This window comes from Hyaena hyaena, unplaced genomic scaffold, assembly GCF_003009895.1.
Source record: "Hyaena hyaena isolate Hyena2069 unplaced genomic scaffold, ASM300989v1 scaffold_458, whole genome shotgun sequence".
NCBI lineage: Eukaryota > Metazoa > Chordata > Mammalia > Carnivora > Hyaenidae > Hyaena > Hyaena hyaena.
In genome coordinates, this window is record NW_024081090.1 from 1394019 (window position 1) to 1417835 (window position 23817).

Genomic DNA, 23817 nt, shown 5'->3' on the forward strand with positions numbered 1-23817 from the left:
AAAATGTTTCTGTAAATCTAAAGCTATTTTAAAATAAATGTTTACTTTAAAAAAGAAAAACAAACAGCAGGCCTCTTTTTTGGAGCTGTATACATCAGAGCAGTACACGGGAGTATGATATTGGAGGTATGAATCTCTGGAACAGCTTACTACAGACTTGTGGGTCTTCTCTGGAAATCTTTAAAGGCAAGTTGAGCCATCTTGTCTCTCGGAGTTGTCTAGGTCTACTACAGTTTCTTAAAATTGGTAGATTAGAATCAATAAATTATGGTCCCCTCTGGTTCCATTGTTTTATGAGTCTATTATTTATTTATAACATTGGATATCAGTTACCTATGGGTAAATCTAATTTCCATTTTTATTAGCCTCCTCACAGAGGCTGAATTTCTTTCAGACTTGGGTTGACACTTATGTTTGCATGATAGAAGTATAAAAAAGCATTATTCCTATTTAGGTATATCAAATGCTTTGCTTTCTCCAATAATGCAAGGAGACAGGCTTGTTTGTCATGGGTTTCTTCCAAATAATTTTATAATGACTGTTTGTAGCACTTAGTTATATTCCAGGTGCTGGCAAATTAACACTAAGACTTCTACAAAGTGCTTGTGACTCTTCTCTAAAATATACAGATGCACCAAAATGATGGCAGAATCTTACATGTTTATTTTTCTAAAAATATTCCTCCCCCCATGATTGTATGAGAGTCCTAGTGCTTATCTACACTTATCTCTAATATAACATTCTTTTGTTTAAATCTCTAAACAAAATTAGAAAAGTGGAAGTGAAATCACATATCTCTTTTGAAACCATAAATAAAAGTCTAAACCCAGGCTATAAAAACAACAAGACGGATTTTTTTTTTTTTTTTTTTTTTTTGGTATCTGGGACTATACATTTTCTCCTCAAACCCCTGTACCTATTAATTACTCAAAAACTCTGTGTGTGTGTCCGTCTTTAAACAAAACCATAATTAGGCTGCATTATCTATACTTCATTCAAGCAAAAACCCAAAGTCCTTTCAGGCAAACTGCTGCTGAGGAAGGTCATGTTTCATACGTTCATTATAGTGTAGAATATGCTTTGAATGCTTAATAGCTTTGGTTAATAAGATCAGTATAATTCACACAAGGAGCAAGTAGATGAACCATGTAAAGATTTGGCTAACTGAGGTAGACTGGAGGTCCCCATGGTCCCCATATTTCTTCCACTGTTTTCTCTGTCCACTGTTAAATTTCTTTTCTTAGTAGACTGGCCAGGCTGCATTGCGAGGCCATAAATGAGTCCCTTCCTTGCCCTTGAACTTGTTAAGCTCTCCAGCTTCTACTATGTCTGGCAGGCAGCCCCACATCCTTATGACTTTCTGCAAGAAACAGAACCTCTTGATAACTAACACACTGCCTTGTCATCTACTGTTAAGCAAGCTCACTTCTGAGCTAATGACTTGAGACTTCTCTTTCTATTTCCCTTTTGATAAAGTTTTCAGACCATAGTAAGTAACAAAGAAGAAGATGAGGGGAAAGAGGAAAGTGAGGGGAAGAGAGACAGAGAGAGGGAGAGGAGAAATACTATAAATGCAGACTAGTACCTAATTATAATTCAAGACACCGGCAATTTAATAAAAACAACTCCTCCAGAATGCAGCCATAAGGAAAGAGTTTCCACAATCTGTTCATCTGCATAATTAGTGATTGAGGACCTGGGAACAGTTGGAACATTGCTGAGGAAGGCCCAGGTCACATTATTGATAACATAAATAACAAAGATACAGATTTCCCCAAACTACAAACATCAGAATGTAACTAACAACAACCTAATAGGAGCATAGAAAACAAACAGAAAGCAGATAAACTCTGGAGCCGGGCAGGCAGAAGCCTGGAGTCAGGCACATCATTCATCAGCCTAAATACCCTCAGGTTTCTTAGAGTCACCTAAAAATACAAAAACAGGAAATCCCCCTCAGTGGTGCTATCTGCAAGGATGTGTGACTACGGCTGTGAGTTTGCACATTCTCTGAGTCAGACACATAGTCTTTATGCTGTTACACATGGGGACATAATTCATTTTGAAAAAAAAATTTGCATTGCTAAACTTGGTTATTTAATGACACAGTGGGGACCTGGCAAATGAGTGCTGGGGACATGGTCTGCTTTTCAGAATCATGATGATTTCTATATATGATTCTATATATATTCAATCCCTTTAAAAGTTAGTGAATGTCTCAGCTCCATTATAAAACTCTATGCATTCTTATTGCCAATTTGAGAAGGGCTATACAATCATGAGATTCCTAAGTGTCTTTTTACCTTCTCATTTTGTAGCTCCTGCCACAGGGCTGAGAAGATAGTATGCTGAGTAGGTATTATGGACAAGCTGACTAACACGAATTAAACAAAAATAAGAGGAAGTTAAAAAACACTTAAAATTCTACTGCCCAAATACTGTCACTGTTTTGCAAATCTGGGGTATGAACTTTTATGCAGATGAAGATACAATTACCAAATAATTGTTTTCAAACTTGGTATCAGCTACATCAAAGTTGTGGACCCACAGACTGGGCAAGACCTAAGAGTTTTAGATAAATCAGTCTAAGGTATGTGTACACGTATAAACTGTCAACCCTTGCAAATTTGAACCTTTTGTGTCTTCTCTTGTGTGAGAACTCTTTAACTGTGTGAACAAAGAACTGTATTTGGGGCCAAACAGTGTGGGTGACAGCAAGGGACAAGGAAAGAATCTCTACTGCACATACCTCCGTCACGCACCACTGTAAATATGTGAATAGTTTCAACTTTTCACAATAGAAAGAAAAACAGTAATACTTTCTAAAAGTATATGTGGCTTTGTGCTTTAAGGCTTTAAAACCACACACATACCTGCGGTTTTGAAATATCCTTAAGACAGCAGAGGGGACAATCCTGTCTGACTAGGTGAATGAGATGAAAGGAAAACCCATCCTGAAAGTAGGAAATTAACCTGTTCAGGTAGAGTTGTCATAATTGTACATGGTCTTGGGATCGAAGGCCTCTAAAGCCTAAATCTACCATTACTCAACAGTTGGAAAAGTAGTAAGGGGAACTTGCACTTTTAAAATTAAGTGTATTGGGGCACCTGGGTGTTTCAGTTAGTTAAGCATCCAGCTCTTGATTTCTGCTCAAGTGATGATCTCACAGTCTTGAGATTAAGCCCCATGTGGCGCTCAGTGCTAGGTGCAGAATCTGCTTAAGATTCTCTCTCTCCCTCTGCCATTCCCCTGTTCACTCCCTCTTACTTTCTCTCTCTCTCAAAAAAAAAAAAATAATTAAAATCAAAAACTAAAAATTAAGTGTATCATTCACACATGAAACCCATCAATTTTATTAGTTTATTCAGCAAATATTTACTGAGCACCTCTTAAGTGCCAGATACTCCTCTGAAGTTACCAATAAACAATGGAGGCAAAAATGTCTCTGCCTTGATCAAACTAAAGTCCCTGTCAATAAACACATAGGCAGTTACGCCCTTCACCTTGCATTCCTAAAGAAGCTTTTTGTATCTCCAATATGGCCCCCATGATTTGAAAATCATACCTCCCCTGGAAAGATGCATTAAGTTGCTGACTGGTCTAGCATGGCTGGCAAAACCTATTGAAAAATATTATTGTTGGTGGTAGGAAGTGAAGTGTAGGAAGCCTCAAAAGAACAGGGCATCAAAAAGCTTAGCCTTTTTATAACCATAGACTGTGGGATAAAGCTAGATGCCATGCATAACTGCCAATCACATCTATTATAGAATAATTTGGAATGTCTTTGCACTATGTTCCTAGGTCATGGACGATGACTTAAAGTAGAGGCTCCCTGACTTTTGGACTTCATATATTGGCAAAATTAAAATATAACAACAAAAGCAAAGAATGAGAACTGCCATGGGGGTGCCAACTTTTAATTTCAGGACACTAAAAGACTTTTAAATATTGTATAAAGTAGAAAAAAACAAAATTAAATCGAGTCATTTCGAAGAAAGTACAGGTGGTCTTTATACCAATATCCATTAGCTTTTGTATCGGGTAGGCTAAATTATGCTGTAGTAACAAATAAGTCCCCTACCCCGCCCCCAATGTCAGCCACTAGAAACGAAATGCTCCATATTTTCATGGGTTAGCAGGAGTGGTCGTCCCTTAGAGATCAAGATTGACGAAGCAGCCACCTCCAATGTGGCTGACTGCTGGGACAGAAAGGAAAGATAGCTCCGGGCACTCTAGCATCATGGGCAACAAATGCTCTGGGAGTATCACACAGACAGCACTTCTCTTACAACTCATTGGCCAGAACTAGACACGTGGCCAGGTGAGCTGGCAGTATCTAACAGGCACCCTGTATTTGATGAGCAATGCTGATGAGCACTACAGCTCATCATGATCTTATTTTCTCATTTCAGTATGGATTCATGAAAACTTGGTCACTTAATTTGAGAACAACCGATGGGGGAGATGGATGAGTGAGGGAGCGAAGAAGGGAAGGGATGCAGACGGGAAATGAGAGGAGAGGAGGGAGAAAGAAAGAGAAGCATTTATAGCCCAAATAAAATTATTTCGGGAATTTGGCACTTTCTTGGGGGTATGAGCAAATTATTACCTGCCTTCCCACAATAAAGTGATGGCTAGTGAGCTTAGCTGAGCTCTGCCCCTGTGCCCAAAGGTGAACAACCCTGAGAACCCAGATCCCAGGAGCAACAGTGCAAAGGAAGGGCACTGAAACTCAAAGCCCGTCCCAGTAGCAAAGGCTCTTGTTCTTGAGATGAAAGACAATTTGCTTTAGCTGTCAACAACGTCATGCTTTATAACTCATTCTTAATCCACCCCCTCAAGGATGACTTTTTCAATGTTAACTCTGTGCCCAAACATCTGAACAGGTCTGAGTCAGCCCAGCAAAACCAACAACACCATGTTGACCCTAAAGGTTGCATAAGAAATGAAAAGAAGCTTAGTTTCCTGTGCTGTGTGCTCATTCGGTCACAGTTGTTTTGCTCTAGTTTGTTGCTTTTACCATTGTTAATACATGTGGCAAAACCAACCCTCAAAATGAAGTTAAATCTCTTTGCTCAGCCATTCTATTGAGCTACAAGGCAGGGAAGTCTTATGCTGTTTTATGGAAATTCTGATTTTCAAAGTAATAAACAAATCTCAAAGGAACCAGAAAGGAACGATTGGACCCATGCCACACACTCTGTGTGGGCTCAAGAAACTGTATTTGATGATGGCAAATTTCCTTTTCAAAAACACCCTCAAACAAAGCTTAAGTTCCAGAAATGTTTTCTGGGCCAGACTTGTAGTAAATTTTCCTTGGAGGCCCTACTGCCATATGAAGGACAAATGGAACTAAGATAGACTTGGTACTCAAATGAGGGATGAGGGAATTCAAACAAATATGCACTGCAACTAGATTTAAGCCTTTGATTCTATAATTCAAATAAATAATAGTCAATTTAGTTGGTGGAGAAAGGCCAGTGCTGCCATTTAATAAAACATATATTGTGTAAGATAAATGAACTTTCTTAAAATTCATGATAAAATTCTGTCAGAATGATACAAAATGAAATGCAAGTCTCTCTCTTTCCTCACTTATCCAAACGACTCCTAAGTTCTTCTTCATAAATATAAAGTGAATGGTCTTTAATGTATTCTTCAGAAAAACTGTAATGCCTCTATTAGTGTGTATATTCATGTATGTTTTCCATCTACCCAAATGGGATCTACTATATGTTCAGGCTGTTAGCATCATTCAGGCACAGCTTCTGTAGATTTCTTTTCTGTGTTGGAACTTCAACAATATCAGTCACCTTTCCCTTTGAATTCATTGAGAAAGTGCTCATTTAGATACCCAAGCATTTCATATAGTACTTTGCACTGAAAAACAAACAAACAAACAATCCCCCCAAACCTCCTACATTTATATATTTCAGAATTAAATATTAGCTATGAATAAGTGGGGCTGTCATCTGCTGCTGAAATAAATAACTTATGTACTAAATAAATGTTTTGAATAATAAACTTGGCTTTGTGATTGGCCCAAATGGCTATCTGTCTGATGCCCCACTCTTCACGGAACGGAAATCCCAAAGCATGTTTATCCTATTCATAGCTTCCTTGGATACTTGGCGGAGGAAATTAAATTGAAAGCTTGGAAGTCGGAAGAGGCCTCCTCATCAGATTTTTCTGAACTTCATTCAGAATGAGAAAGAGTATCATGGTCGGAAGAGCCCCTGTGCAGCAGTCCTTTTGGCGAACCTGAGGCAGAGTATGAGAATGCATATAGCCAAAGAGGAATGATTAAACAGAGATGGGTTAATGAGAAATAGTTATTTATTGAGGACCTACTTGTCAGATACTATAGCTTCTTAAACTTTCTCCACTAATAAATGTCCCTGGGAAATAGTCTTCCATCCAAGATAGATGAGAGATAGATGATATATAGATAGGTAGATAGATACAGATGGAAAAATAGATATAGATAGATGATAGATAGATACATACATATGGAAAGATAGACATAGATAGATAGATAGATAGATAGATAGATAGATAGATATAGATAGAAAGATAGATAGATCACTATTTCACAGGAAAGAAAAGTCATTCATGCAAGTCACGCATTCAGCAATAGATTGGGCAGAGATTCAAATGTAAGTCTCTGACTACAAAGACAATCTTCTTCTCACTGTACCGCAAACCCTTTTCAAAAATTATCTATTCACTAAAATATGTGCCAGGCCCAGATGACTTTACAGCTGAATTCTATCTAACTTGCAGTGAACAGATAATCCTTATGTTATTCAAAAAATTTCTGACCATAGCAAAAGATGGAAAGCTTCCCAATTCAATTTACGAAGCTAGCATAACCTTACTTCCCAGTCCTGATGAAGATAAGAATGGAAAGAAAACTATAAAATATTTCACTCCTAAACATGGATGCAATACAATCACTAAATCTGATGTACAGATCATCAAGTTAAATCTAGGTACACATTTAAAAATATAACCCTATGACTAAGCTGACTATATTGCAGGAATTCAGGGATAGTTCAACATTAAAAAATATGGCAACATAACTTACTAAATGTACAGGATAAATTAAAAGCATAATATAAATACATTTATTGGTGCTGAGAAACACCTTTCAAAAATAGTTGCCCTTTTAAATTTAGAAATAAATATTCCAGCTTAAAAACAAAAGAGAGTATAATAGAACTGCAAAGACTTCATTTTAGCAGCATAGCAAACATCACACTAAAAAGGAAACCAGTGATGGTAATTTAAATAATGTTGTTTGAGGGATTCTAAGATAATAAAACAGTAAGATAAGTCATGTGAACAGTGGGAAGAAAGAGACAAGAGTATAGTATGCATGTGATATGATTGGATACCTGGTAACTCAAAATACTGAGAGAAGCTAATAATATTAAGAAGAGATTTAATAATGTTATTGGATAAAAAAGGAACAAATCAAAGGGCATATTGTGTCTCAGTATTTTGGGAAAAACATTTTATTAAAAACTATTCCTTTCATACCAACATAGAAATTTAATGAATTCTGATCAAAAGTTCATTAGGTTATTTATCTCAGAACTAGACAAAGTGATTCAGAGGTTCATTTGGAAAATAAATGTATAATTGCCTAGAAATTTATGAAAAATAAGAATAAGGGGAGCAGGGAAACTTTCTATAACAGGCACTAAAACTTTTTAGAATGTAAGATTCCAGAGCGAAGGCTTCCTGTCTGTTTTTTCCCAGGACCCACACATTGCCAGGAGCATAGTGTACGCAGAATAATTATCAATTTAATATGTAAATGAAGTTAGCGAATGTGATCAAAAGATGAAATTCCAACCCCATGAGTAAGCAGGTAAATCAATGAGAGGGAAGGGAGTAAAAAGTTAATTTAAGTATATTTTATTACATGGTAAATGGCTTTTCAATTCGTGGGGGAAAGACTCAGTTCATGATCAATCACTTTAAGAATGTTGGCTCTCCTAGAAGAAAATAAAGTTAGATCCCTACATCATCCCAAAATAAAAAACAAATGCCCAATAAATAAAGGATTTAAACATAATGTAAATGTTTTAGCCATGCATTCTCTATACTTTAAGTTATATTAGACATCCCTGACTGTCACCTGCTTGGATCTCTCAGTCCCCAGCTTCCCTGGGCCCAGTGGGACTTCCTCATCCAGATTAAACTTGGCTCGCTTCACCCTCTCTTCACCACCCAACACCTGCTCTTTCTGGTGTATGTGACTATTCTCTAGATCCCCACTCCAATGGGATGAAATGTTCTTAGAAGGAATTTGTTTTCCAGATGTGTCTTCATGGCTGTATTATTTGTGTCCTGATTTGGTCAGTGAGATTTGACAGAATAATAAATGCAAACAAATTAGTGGAATTATAACATTAAGTTTCCATTGTATAATTGTGTTCTGAAATCATCTGTGCCTAGCAAGTGATTAGAAGAGGCAAAAAACAAAACAAACCCCAAAACATAACAACACACAATTTCTATTTACAAGATATTGCAAACAATGCAGTTAGGTAAACTTAAAGCGACCAGAGAGTTTGTTAATTAGTCATCAAAAAGGAACAGAAAATAAGATAAAAAGATTTGCCATCCAATTTTAAAAACAAAGAAACAAAAATCATTTAAAAAAAAAGATAAATAAATAAAAGGGCACCTGGTGGCTCAGTTGGCTGAGCACCTGACTCTTGATTTCAACTCAGGTCATAATCATGAGATCAAGCCCCAAGTTAAGTTCCATGCTGAGCATGAAGTCTGCTGATTCTTTCACTCTTTCTCTCTCTCTGTCCCTCTCCCTGGGTCATACTCTCTGTCTCTCTCAAATAAATAAAAATAAATTTTAAAAACCCCAAAAACAAAAATCAAAAGATCAATGTCAAAGGTCCCATGGACTTGCGGGAATATTCTGGTGATTTTTGATACAACTGAGAACCATTCCAGTCTTTTCCTTCTCTGGGTCCAGGGAATGTGAAACAAACCTAAAGACTGAGGTTTTTTATTGTTGTTGTTCTTTTATTGTGAGAAAATTCTTAACTGTAAGACTGAGGGAATGTTTGACCACTCTCTACTTCCCACAATGAAATGTCTTACATGTTAAGAATCTCATGTAAACAGAAAGAGGAAATAAGATATCAGAGTGCCTTCACCAGATCCTGGGCTCCACTCACCTTTCCTGAAAGGTAACTGAATACAGTAAATTGAGCATGGATGTCAATGCCATACAGTCCTGAGTTCAAACACTTGTTTCACCTTTTGTGGAAATGTGTTATTTATGTAGGGCCTCAGTTTTCTTACCTTTCAAACAAAGATACAAAATAACCATCTCACTCCTGAAGAAAGTATTCAAGACAGAACCGCTCATTCCTGTTCCCTTCCCACCCTTCCCAACAGCATTTTTCAAAGGGGAGGGAGCATTTTCAAGACTTCAATCTCTAATAGAGAGAAAATGCATATCCAATTTGCTATTAGATAAGGCTCGTTCAAAATAAATGTCCAAGGCATTTGTAAGCACCAATTTCTTCAGAAGACATGAATCCCAACAATAGCATATTGATTTTATTCTGTATCAGCTCTCTGCAGATTCAAACATTTGTTTTAGTGTGGGACAAGATTTTTGGCATCAGTTTAGTAAAATGTTGGGTTCTTAGTTTGCATAACTGTTGCGCCTGTCATGAGCAGACACAAAGCCTTGGCTCATTTTGCTGTCCTCTCTTCACTTCCGGGCAAGACTGTTTCTCTCATCCATCTGCAGTCCTGGGCAGGCTTCATAAGTCTCACCAAAGCCCAGAGATCTGTGCCACAGACTGCAAAAGAATCCATGGTTAAGTGGTCCTCCCTGCTTGAGCATTTGAGAATTAATTTGAGAATGAAACCATGTTCACCATCCTTATACAAAAAAAGTATTCATCACTTCCACCACAATTGCACCTCTTCCTGGATTAAATGAGTATGGATATTCTGGAGACTTTCCTGGATGTCCCCAGAGATGACTTCTATATGTGGTATTAATGGCGATTACCCACTTGTTTTTCTCTTTTAAAACCAGCTTCTACTTTATTAGGTATGCAAAAATATTTTTCAGATGAAATTCCATTCAGTGAAGTTTTTGTATGAGATAACATCATGTAGCCTTTTACTTAGCAAAGGGTTAGATTGTTTTTTCTTTCTTAGTAGCATTAGAAAAGAAAGAATTAGCAGGAATAGTGTATGTCACAGTCATTAATGCATTTTATATAATGGCCAAGAAATATAATGACTTTTATAATAACCTAACATTTTCACATATACCACTTCATCATTTTAATTTATTCTCCCAGTAGGTATTTGCTGTATAGACTCTTGTGTTTCAAACACCGTGGTAGTTTCTGGGGATAAAATGATAAAACAGAGCCCCTGTTTTCAAAGGAATAACAGCATGGCCAGTAACTGCAATGGCAGTCAGAACAAGGTGCTTTGGCGGCAACCAGAATGGACACTTAACCCAGTCCTGGGAGGGAAAGGGGCTAATTCCTTCCTATTTACTCCTCAAAAATGAATTGGATGGAGTGAATTCTTTCTTGAAGATAACTTTTAAGTGGAAACCACAAAAATAAGTGAGAAGAAGCATTCCACTCAGAAGGCATATTTTTTTCTCCATTTTCAAGAATAGAGTAGCACGCCAGATCAAGAAAACCAGTTAATAGCTGATGAGTTTTTAAGTATTCACCATGGAAAAAGTATTATGTTAAGCACCATGTATGGAACATCTCATGCATTTTATTTTACAACAAATCTATGAGGTAGGTTCTCCTGCCTTTATTTACACATGAGCAAACTGAGACTTAGTTTTTATAACTTGTCCCACCAACTCACGGCCAGAAATAGTGAAGCTGGGAGTCAAATTCAGCCTCTGCTTTGATCCATTAAGCTGTTTCCAAATACTGCTTCCAAATATCCATTTAACCTGAGTAGGCTTTGTTTTTGGAGACTATATCTAAAACTTATACACTATTCCATCTTACTTTATTATTTTTAAAAGTTTTTATCTCACCCAATTTTAAAGGAGAGGCATCATCTTAAAAGGCAAGCTATATATACAGTTTGACCCAAAATGAATACTTTTTCATTGTTGCCCAAAACAGGAACAGTCATCTTGTCATAATCCAAAGCCAGAGGTAGAAAACTGGGCTTTCTGAAGATCATATTCAGGTTTCATTTCCTCCTGTCTCCTTCCCACACCCCCCACCCCCGACAGGAGAGGGGACGGAATGGAGAGTGGTTTAGTGGATATATCCCCATATCCCACATACATGTTCACACAATCCTCTCTCTGCGGCCCTGATTGGTCATTACATGATAAAAACACTATAGTTTATAGCAAATCTGGTATAATTGGCCTGGAAGACATGATTCTGAGCTTTGGAGGGGGAGAAACAAGGGATTAAATCTTTGTTCTATCCCTTAATCACTTTATGGCCGTGGTAATTTATAAAACCCCTCTGAGTCTTGTCTCTCTTGCCTGCAAAGTGAAGCTGAAAGTTCTGAAGGCTGTTAGATGGAACATTTGTGTGATGTATGGCCCTGGCACATAGCAAGTACTGGGCTAAGATAAGAGTTATTATAATTAGGAAGTTTACAGTTCTACCTTTTGGTGAAAAGTAACAATCAAGACACTTTCCACATGCACGTTTTAAAAGCTAACATCTTCATGTCCTCTCTATAACATTCCTGTTTGTACTGATAATTTTCAAATGAAAAATATTTATGGTCTTCTCCTCTTAGCTTTGTTCTTTGAACTGAATCAATTTCCATGTGCTGTTCACAAAGGACACACAATTAATGTGTGATGTTAATATCAGAACTTAAAGTCAGACTCACAGAATGGAGGGCTAACTGAGTCAAGGGCCCAGGAAAGCTCAAAAAATGGTTCATGTAATGGAGGAACAGCTACTCCTTCTTATTTGCCTCATTCAGGGGATGAATTGCTCCTTCTCTTGCTCTTTATCCCCCACATCCTAAACAGATTTCCTGAAAGACCTTCTGGTTAAGTTCTCATCCCCTTGGCAAGGCAACTTGTCTGCTGAGCCAGTCAGCTGTCTCATTGAGATTCACTGCCAGGTGGACAGCTTTGATGGCAAGGAGGTGGCGTTCCGCCCAGTTAAGCAGCTTTCAAGCCTCAAGCCATAAAGATGAGCTCCTGGCCCTCCTTCCGCCAGGAGGATACTGCAGACATATTGCCTGCCCTTGGAAGTATGGCTTTCCTGCGGTGCAAATTATTGAGCTGCGCAGAGCACCTTACTTACTGCTCTCTCCTCAGAGCACTTGAGACACAGACTCTGTCCAGTTTCTGTGTCAGCTTTTCTTCATCAAAGGTGCTGTTCAAGTAATTAGCTGGAGTTTGAAGCAAGCAGTAAGTTAGAGAGATATGTGGTTTTTCTCAGTCCATGCCGATCTTTCTGTTCACCAGGGGGAAAAAATCCTGTGCTTCAGCACAGGAAATGTAGGAAATAAAAGATCCTATGTTTCGGAATGAAACTTTCTCTGTTCGGTAGGCCCTACATAACTCTCAAGTTAAATAATCTCATAGCGATTATACCCTTGAACCACAATGTGATGCTTTCTAGCCCATTTTCTAGGTGTGAACATAGGCTATATATATATATATATTAATGTTATATATATATTTTATATTTTTATGTTGTGTTATATGTTTATAATGTTTATATATAGGCTATAGGTTTATATATATAAACTCTTACAATGGAAACAGGATCTTTTAAGTATGTTTCCTTCCCAATGATTTAGTATGTGTCCATTAGGAAAAACCAGATAAGAGGATACACCCATTAGACCGTCACTCAGGGAAAACCACAAAGGAAGAACCTGTTTCCATGACTTACCACAAAGAACTCACAGTTGGAGATTCTTTAGGACTCGTTTGCAGTCGGCCATGTGGCTGTTCTCACCATCTCCCCGTCACAAGAGAGGTGGAGGCCTCTTACCGTTTGTAAGCGAGGAAAGTTTTCAAGGAAACTTCAGGCCCTGCTGTGTTTATGCAGGAGTTTGGTGAGGGCCGTGTACCAAAGTCTGACATCCACCTGGAAAATCTGAAAGGCAAGGGTGAGTCATCCAGCTGTTCAGCTAGGGAAGCAAAATGAATTGTTGCCACATTGGGGTCAGCTGCACTCCTGGAGTGTGTAAAGCTAAAATGTGCGTGAATATGTTCTGTGAGGGATTAAGCCACACGTGTCCAGGAGGACAACCTAGAAAAGGCATAGGACCCTGATTGAGACCATATATGTGGAGGATCATGGGCAAAGCCAGGGGTGTCAGAGCTGGAGGAAAAGAGGCTGGCTGTATGATGGATGTGTGATCAAAACTGGGCTCTGGAAAGAAACAAGACACACCAGTGCCTGACAGTCAGTGAGTCTGCACCTCCCAGAAATGGGGAGGCCAGCTTATGAAAGCACCAGTCAAATAAGCATGTTTCCGCCCTTCTTTTCCATCTTCCTTGAGCTTTGTACCTTTTGGAAACCTCCTCTGGGTTAGCAAGATGGGGAAGAAAGGGCAGAAGTCAAAAGTGAGGAAAGAAGCAAGACGGGCTTCTTTCCAACACCCGCAATGTTGGTTGTAGGCAGCTTACCTACGGTGGTTCTTAGTAGTCTAGCTACATGAAGATAATGAAGTCTTATGTTTAAGACTGAAGTATTGATTAGCATATATGATGAGATCTTGTTTTTGAGTAAACACTGTATTGCAGTCTAAAGTCACCATAAGATTTTGTCCCCATAGCAACCAACAATATGGTGGCCTTCCATGGGCAAGGAAAGAACTTGAATAAACATTAAAAGACAGTAAGAGACATAAAAATAAAACAGTCACACAATCTCTGTCAAACTACTGAACTCTGCTGCTGTGGCTCAAAAAGGAGCCATTGACAAAACATAAATGAACAGGGCTGGCTGTTCCCACCAAACTTTATTTAAAATATAAGCTGACATAGCCCATAGACTATAGTTTGCCAATCCTTGTTCTGCCTCATCATTTTTAATGGCTGCATAGAGTTCCATTCTGCAATTTTCACCAAATCCAATTTAAGCATTACAGTGTTGTTGGACATCCAGGTTGTTTCTCAATCCTGCTATTAAACATGATACTTGGATGTCTTTGTATATAAAACTTTATGCCCATCTTAATTACTTACATGGTCTGTTCCTAAAGTACAATTCTGGGGTCAGATTTCATTTTAAAGGATTTTGAACAAAACTACCACATGGCCCTCGGGAAAAGTGGTACCTGTTTCCACACTTACCAGGGCGTGTGAGAGTGCCCATTTCCCTACAACAGACATGGCAAATGTGGACCCCTTTGCATCCATGCCCCAGAAATTTAAAACATAAGAAAATGAATACCTGACATGGCTTATGAGTTGCAGTCTTTGGTTCAGAAGACAGCGAGGCCCACCTCTTTTTATTGTATGACGCCACTCTTTTCTTGTTTTTTGTTTTTTATTTAAACATGATGCTACTTCTAAGACATACAGGAGAACAGATTATTACTCACCTCTGAATTCTCTGGCTACTGTGTGGCATCATATTTTCTGGCTTTTGTTTCCATGGGCCGCCATGATTACAAGCAGAGGGAACCAGTGAACCAAACCGAGAGTGGGCACGCACGGTAAATGCTAACCCTACTGTAACCTTGTAGCACAGTGTGACCCTGGGCACGGCCCTGAACCGCAGCTGTGTGACAGCTTCTCTGCAGAATAGTGTGACAGTGCCCTCCAGGAAGGAGGCCTAGGCTAAATGATTACACTCATCCCTACAAATACCCAGTGTTGGCAAACAGAATTCTCTGACCCCATAGCAGGGAAGGAGGGGCACCAACCCTTCTTTTAGAGATCACTGGCTACCGATTTATTTGAAAGAATCAATACAATGGAATCTACAGAGTCAACACAGTTGCTCAATCTGTCCATGAACTAAGCAAACCTTCCCACATCTTGCCAGCCAATCGATATCATGGCTTGTCATTCTTTCCCCTTTAAGGCCCCAGGAAAACATGCACAGGGAACATATGAAAGAGTTGCCACAGGCATTGACACCCTGTCCCCACAATTATCAAACCATCTCTCTTCATTTTGCTTGCTGTTTCTTGCCCTTCCTTTGTTCTCTGAGAGCCATTTGGCTCCTTGCCCGGCTTCTCAAGGGCCCCTCTGGCACCTCTTGTTCTAATATTTCAATACAGCTTTATGGCTTGAATCCTCTTTCCCAAGTTTGATAGTCTCACTTAGGTCCCATCCACTGTAATCTCCCAAGGGCTCTGGGGTGCAGTTATCCTCTTTGCTCCATATCCTCACTGAGAGGCCATCCATGGCTGTGCGTAGCATCAAACAGTCATCTTCAAAGATGACACCATGCCTCAGGGTTAACTCCTTTAAAAACATTTTTTAAGGAAATGTTTATAATGTTTGGAATAAACCGAGGCAGGTTAACTACAAAGTAGTTTAAACCACTACAGTCTATAACCAGTGATGTAATTATTTCTCATTTTTCATGGGGTGTCTTCAGAGCCACTCTAGTCCACAGCTTTGTTCTGCCCTAACCCTAATTCTGGAAGACCACCAGCATGAATTATTTCAATAACTTCTTACCTGAATTGATTTCATCCATACTTCTTCATGTCTCAATCATATCTATATGTATACACATCTATATCTTTATATATTTGATACATCAGATTTATTTTATTAAAGCATGAACTATTATCTCATTTCCTTCCTGTAAAACCCATCACTTACACTTAAAAAAAATTCCACCCCCTGGAGCATAATGTGCAAAACTCCTCAAACATACAGCCCCCCAAAATATTCCTACACTCACACACACAAAATTCACAAATAGGGGCACCTGGATGGCTCAGTCAGTGGAGTGTCCCACTCTTTTTTTTTAATGTTTATTTATTTTTGAGATCGAGAGAGAAAGAGTGTGAGTGGGGGAGATGCAGAGAGAGAGGGAGACAGAGAATCCTAAGCAGACTCCAGGCTCTGAGCTGTCAGCAGTGAGCCTGATGTGGGGCTCGAACCCACAAGCCGTGGGATCATGACCTGAGCCAAAGGCGGGCACTTAACCAGTTGAGCCACCCAGGCACCCCTGGAGTGTCCCACTCTTGATCTTTGGTCTTAATCTCAGGATTGTGAGTTCAAGCCCCACATTGGGCATGATGCCTACTTAAAATTTTTTTTTCACAAATAGCTAATAAGTTCATGACAACTTGTTCAGCACCTTTAGTCATCAAGATATGCAAATTAAAATCCACTGAGATTCAACTACCCAGCTAATAGAATGACTAAAATGAAAACGATTGGGGCACCTGGGTGGTGCGGTGGGTTAAGTGTCTGACTTTGGCTTAGGTCATGATCTTGTGGTTAGTGGGTTGTAGTCCAACGTTGGGCTCTGTGCTGACAGCTTGGAGCCTGAAGCCTGCTTTGGATTCTGTGTCTCCTTCTCTCTCTGTCCATCCCCCAGTCATGCTCTCTCTTGCTCTCAAAAATAAACATTAAACATTTTTAAAATAAATAAACATTTAAAAAATTTAAAAACATATTAAATGAAAAAAATGGAAAGCTATGTGACCACAGGCTGCTGTTCTATCTCTCTCACCTACCACCTCTCCTCATAAATCCTAACTCCAAACTAGACCACTCACACTTCTCTGAAGAGCCCTCACCCTTCTGCTTCTCTATGTTGCCTGTGTTCCCCCTGAAATTCCCTGGTGGTAGGCTGAACAGTCTCCCTGTCACCTCATGACGTCCACATCCTAACCCTCAGAACCTGTGAGTGTTACATTATATGACAAAGGGGAATTAAAGTGGACTTTAAACTAAGGAGATTATACCAGATTATCCAGAGGGGCCTTTAAATGTGGAAGAGAGAAGCAGGAGAGGAGGTCAGAGAGATGTGACAGGAATTCCATACACTATTGCTGCTTTGAAGATGGAAGAAGAGGTCAAGTCAAGAAAATGGGCAGACTCTAGAAGCTGGAGGAGACAAGGAAACCCATGTTCCCCTAGAGACTTTAGAAAGTAGCCCAGCTCACACCTTGATTTTAGCCTTGAGGAACTTCTGATACTCAGAACAGCTAGAAAATGTATTAGTTATTTTAAGCTACAAAGTTTGTGGTAATTCATTATAGCAACAACAGAACATTAATGCAGCCGTCTTAAACATTACTGCTCATTGAAATACTTTTAAGAAAGGTCAATGTAGCCAGATTTGACCCCGCAGCTCTCTGAAACTCCGTGGTGATTATTTATCTCTCTCTCATGGCACGTAACATATTTTGCTTGGCAGTCCTTTTCCTTCCCATTTAATCAATCACTTTATACTGTCCATTTTTACTAGACATATTTATGGTACTCACCCTGCTAGAGTCCTTTGGTCCTGGTGCCCATGCTCTGCACCATCTGACGACCTCCCTTCCCCCAAGCAGCTAGAGACGTCATCTCACATAGAGAGCCATTCTCAAGGCTGGCTGGGGCTGGCCTTGTGTGAAGAGATGAAGTGAACTCATCAGTCAGCTCCCCTGGGGAAATGTGATGGTCAGCATCTATTGAAAAAGTTCATCAGGCCTTAGAGGATTAGGGTTAGGACAGCCATTCTGTATAATGAGGCAGAGTTAATGAGGGAACTGGCCAGGCAGGAGGGGAAACTGTGGTATAAATGAAGGGAGATAGGAAGTCCATGAGATGAAAGAGAAGAGAGGGAGGGATGGGGCAATCAGCGAGGGAGAGAAAGTTCTTGTTTTCTAGTTTTGTGAGGAATAAAGTATTCTCTCTTCTTTACCTCTCTCTCTCTCCTCTCTTCATGCCAGCAAGCATGTCAAATAGCACCTGCCACATGGTTCGCTCTTGCTGGAGAGATTTCCACTCTCTCGTATGAGCCAAACATGGTCCCTCCAGATCCAGCTTTTCACCCTAGTCATCTCTTGCCTGAGCTTTTTCAACAATCTCCCATCTCATTTTTATGGTCTTGCCTTCTTCCAATTTATAGTCACTTCTGCCAAGCTGTGTTTCTAAAGTGTGAATCAAAATGTCTCCTTTTCCTGCCTAAAATCTTCCAGTGTCTGCCTACTGTCTTCAGGGGTAACTCCAACCTCCTTGGCAAAGCCTAAGGGGGCACGTTGCTGTCTGACCTTGATTTCATCTGTCTCCTCACTCGTCTTGCTTATCTTCTTCCTTCCATTCTCTGCACCCTTCACCACCAAAACACACAGTTCCTAACTTCTAGTTTTAGCCTAGAATGTTGAATCCGTGCTGTGTATTAAAGCAACTGGTGGAATGCTTTTAAAATATATAATGTTCAGGGGAGAGAGAGTATATGGAAACTCTCTGTAATATCTGCCCAATTTTACTGTAACCTTAGAATTATTTTGAAACATAAAATATAGTAAATGTAGACAGACACCACCATGGATTTTTAGGGTGGGATGGCTGATGAGTCTGTTGCACATTCAGAGATAGGACCCCCATTTGGTCTTTGCTGACCACTCACCATTCCCTCTGAGACACAGGGCACTTCCATACTTCTATGTTGTTATGTCTGGACTGTTATTTCTGGGCAGCCATTATTCAGCCCTCAAGATTTACTTCAGATGTCACTCTACTGTGAAACTCTCCCCAATTTTCCAGATGGAACAAATCATTTTTTCCACACTGGCCCCATATTTCATTGGACATACCTCTACAGTGGCATTTATCACAGAGTAAAATAACTTTTCTCTGTGCATCTGTCTCATATATACCCCATGCTTTCCACATATTTACATCCTCCACTGTTGAAGCTAAATGCCAGACACACTGTGGACCTTGTAATGTTCAATAGATGAATATACATGATTTATTTTATGAATAATGAAGTTATTGCATGGCTAATAGCTTATATCTATTGAGCATTCACTGTGTTGACCCTGTTCTAAGAGCTCTAAAGGTACTCTCTATTTTAATACTTACAAGTTGAAATAAGAACGTTTATTTATCATTTTGCCCAAAAGTTAAGTAACTTGTGTGCCACACAGATGGTTTCCAACCAGTGTGGCCTAGACCCAGCAACCACTAATTTTTGCAGAATCCTATATAATAGTGAAATCTTTGGAGTCTCTGCTATGAGGATGCCTTTATTCACTCCAAAGTATTTTTTTTCCCATTTTAAATTTGTAGTATTCAAAACTGTCACATATTGTCATATCTGTATGAGAGGTTGTTTTCATCAAAGAATGTAATAAATAACATGCTAAAATTCACCCATAAGCATGAGATGGCTGTGGAAACCAGAGGGCTTAAGTTCAAGTCTTAGTTCTATTATTTAGTGACTATGCAACCCTGAGCAAGTCATTTAACCTCTCTTTGCCTCAGTTCTTCTCCTTAAAGCAAGGAAATTAATAGTACCTACCTGCTATATTATGGATGTCTGTATCCCGCCTCCCTCCAAATTCATGTATTGGAATCCTAAACACCCAATGTGATGGTATTTGGAGACAGAGCCGCCTTTGAGGAGTGATTAGGTGATGAACAGGGAGGCCTCATAAATGAGATGAGTGGTTTTATGCAAAGAGTCCACAGAGCTCCCTAGCCCCTTCCACTCAAGACACAGCAAGAAGGTGCTGACAATGAACAGGAAGAGGGCCTTCACCTGGACCTGACCATGCTGGAACTTTGATCTTGGCCTTCCCAGTCTCCAGAACTGTGAGAAATACATTTTTATTGTTTGTAAGTGACTTAGTCTATAGTTTATTGTTATAAGCAGTCTGAATAGACACTACTTCATTACTATGAAGATTAAATATGTAAAGTAGTCTATGTGCTTGGCATATCGAAAGTGTTATGGAAAAGTACATAAATAGTGTCTGTATGTGCTTTATCTAACCAAATCTAATTGGAGCTGGCTTCAGCCATAACAAGAAAGGCCCAAATCATTCAGAAAGGGGCCTCAGAAACTTGATCTTCAGGAAGTCTTTAGGTTATAACACTTGCGTGAAGAACAAAGTACATGTATTCCATAATTTCTGATGATTCTTGACCATTTTCTTTTATTGAAAATCTACAGCACAAACAATGTCACTTTTTCTGGTCTGCCTCCTGAGAATCAACTTTGAATGTATTGGTCAGAAACTTAAGATTTATGGTAAATTTATATAATTGCTATCATTTGTAGTCTCTTGACTACCTCAGCAGGAGGTAGACTCTACATCAAGGGCAGTTGCAACCAAACCTTCTCCAGGAGACAGGCCAGGTTCCAGCTGTACCCACTCTGGAGTGGCCTCCAAGCTTCTGGCACTTGGTGAGGATCACAGCAGAACTTTTTCAGAAAACTCTTGTCACCCAAGTTTGTGCCAAAAGTGCAGGACCAAGCAGGACCAGGCGTCCACCACAAAGACTGGGAGATGGAAAGGGCCCCAAGAGATCAGTCAGAAAGACTAGGACCCTCTCTTAAGTGCCAAGGTAGATGACTTAATTCAACATAAAGCAAGAACAGAAAGTTGCCAGACATCTCAGAAGATCCATAAAATGCTAGTCAACAAATATTTATTGAGCACCTACACTGAACCCCAAGCTTTCTTCCAGCCTGCCCCTTTATTCTACTCTCCACTACCTACTGATATAATTTAAATAGCTGCATATTCTCAACAGGTGGCCCCTAGTCACATCTCCCAGAAATGTTTGGTTTGGTTTCTAGAGTGTTTCTGAAAAGAAAGAAAGAAAGAAAGAAAGAAAGAAAGAAAGAAAGAAAGAAAGAAAGAAAGAAAGAAAGAAAGAAAGAAAGAAAGAAAGAAAGAAAGAAAGAAAGAAAGAAAGAAGGAGGAGGAGAAGAAGAAGAAGAGGAGGAGGAGGAGGAGAAGGAGGAGGAGGAGAAGGAGGAGAAAGAATTGATTTCAAAATTTTAAAAGGGGATATGTTAAATAAAATTTATATATTTCTGGTTTTTCTTGAAAAATCAGGGGATCTGGTGAACCTGGACCCACCATTCTGTATGACAACAATTAGCATCTGCTGGGTGGAATCTGCCCCTTCACACAGGACAGAAATAGGTTTACTCTGGAACCAACCCCACCCCATGTTCTACTCTGTAGGTATTTGAGATTGCAGCTTCTGAGATTTCACACAAAGCCATTTATAAAATACCAAGTACCCAGTGATTGTTCAATTTTTATCTGAAGTTTTAAGGAAGGAATTTACTATCATGTCAGATTAAGTGATGAATCAGTATGTGATAAAAGGAGTTCTGATTTTGAACAGTACAATAGTAATTTTGTACATGTCTAGTATATATATATGGGTTTACCTTTGTCCCCATTCCATGAACAAGGACACAGATTAATATAGTGGAGAAAGAATGTACTTTGGGGTCAGCCAAAGTGGATTAGAATACTGGCACTCCCTCTCTTAGCAGTATAACTGGAGAACTCTCTCCGAGTCTCTGCTTTCTCTTTTATACAATAGAGATCATTAAATCAGCCTCACAGGAACGTTGTGAGGTTTAAATTAATACTTTTGTGCTTTGCTCATACTGCTGCTTTAGCCTGGAAATTTCTCAGCAGTCCACCCTTTGTCAAGCTGACAAACTTCTCTTATGGATCAAGACCCAGAGAAAAATACCATTTATTCTCCCAAGTTTTCCAACCCTCACTGCCCTCATGTTCTCCCACTTCCCCAGGGAAAAATGAACTCTTAGACTTTTGGGTTCCTATACTTCTTCTGTAACAACATGTTGCAATATGTGTATTTTTTGCTCATATACCTTTTCTACCAAACCGGAAGCATTCTATGTATAACACCTATTCTATATGTGTTTATGATAAATACATAATAAATCTGCCTTTATTTTTTCTTACTGTTTGGTTCACAGTCAATCTTAATAACAACCATAATAATAATAATAATAATAATAATAATAATTTTTATTAGCTCAATTACTTTGAACAGAGGCATACACAATTGTATTTACCCAAACTGTCTATTAAAATATCCAAAATGATCTTATACAGAAGAAATTTTCTACCAAAGCAGTTTTATTAAGATAGAAAAAAGGGCACCTCCGTGGCTCAGTCAGTTGAGCATCCGACTTCAGCGCAGGTCATGATCTCATGGCAAGTGAGGTTGAGCCCCACATCGGGCTCTGTGCTGACAGCTTGGAGTCCGGAGCCTGCTTCAGATTCTGTCTCTGTCTCTCTGTCTCTCTCACAAATATAAAAAAAATTTTTTTTAATTTTTAAAAAGATAGAAAAAAATAGTCCCAGTAACAAACAAATGCCATGGGTATGTTTAATTTTCATGCCCCTCAAAGAAGCTGATCTAGACGGTCAGAGGGAAACATGGTAACCTCTTTCTCTCAGGATTTGTGTATAATTTAGACCCATTTTTTTTGGATTGTAGGTTTTTATCAAAGTCTAGATTGTAAGCTCCCTGAGGGCAAGGCTTTTTATCTATTTTGTTTATTAATATGTTATCAATCCTTGGACCAAAGTCTGCTAAATTAGAGATATTTAACAAATATTTTCTAAGTAAACATATGAATATATCTGGAATGCACTGGAATATTAAGCATTTGGTAGGAAGTTACAACACTCTGCATGCCAGTGTGAGGGTCCATTGACCTCATTTATTTCATAATTCCCTTATGAGGTTGGTATCATCATCGTTATCATTATCATCATCATCATCATCATCACTTGACTCCAAAGTCTTTTTTTAAATTGTTTAGAAGTGTTTATTAATTTTTGAGACAGAGAGAGAGAGAGAGTCAGAGAGAGAGGGAGACACAAAATCTGAAGCAGGCTCTAGGCTCTAAGCTGTCAGCACAGAACCCAGTGTGGGGCTCGAATTCATGAACTATGAAATCATGACCCGAGCCAAAAGTCAGACACTTAACCAACTGATCCACCCAGGTGCCCCTGACTCCCAAGTCTTTGCTCTCTCTCCACTCCACCACCATGCCTATTCTTGTACCCAATAATGAAAGGACAAACATGTATAAATACACTCTTCAGCTACTGAAGGCAAAGGAAGGTCATGGGCATTTTTCCTCTTCTGTGGATGCTTCCTCATATTAGGCAGTATTAGTGGGCATGGTCTACTTACACAAGTGTAGGGGCTGCTGTGATCTTCTTGGCTAATAGGACAAGCACTTCTCAGCTAGTCCTGATCTGGCTCCCTGACAAGTTGAATATAATTCCGTAATAACACTCAGAGTTTTTAAGTTATATCTTAACTTGCAAACTTAATTTTCTTTGGTTCTAAATGCCCCTCACTGGAGTCAGTCATTTTTGAAAAAGGAGTATTCCAGTTTGCCTACAAAAGTCCTGATTTTCATTTCTAGTACTGATGTCACTGTTGCTACGGTTTCCCTTCATTCAAAATCCACAGGGATGTCAGTAGGAAGATTGGAGACCAATCAGATGGGATAGCACTTGGAGCCCTAAACATTGGCCCAATTGCTTCTTTGTAGAGTATTATTTGCAACTGCTGTAGTAACAAAAACAAAAATGATCACCATCTCAACAATTTTATGTATAAACAGAATCTGTTGGTGCAGAAAATAATGTGATTAAGTCCAGGAGAAATTGATCCATTGGGCATGCAACAGAATTCTATCTTTGAATCTCCTTCTTCTCAAATTCCCTTTCTTATTACCATCTTAGAACTGGATAATTTGGACCACGTAGGGGTGATCATTTCACTGTCTTTGCTGGACCCAGGCCCCAGCCTTAGCTAGTTCAGAACAATATTTTCTTTGCCCTAA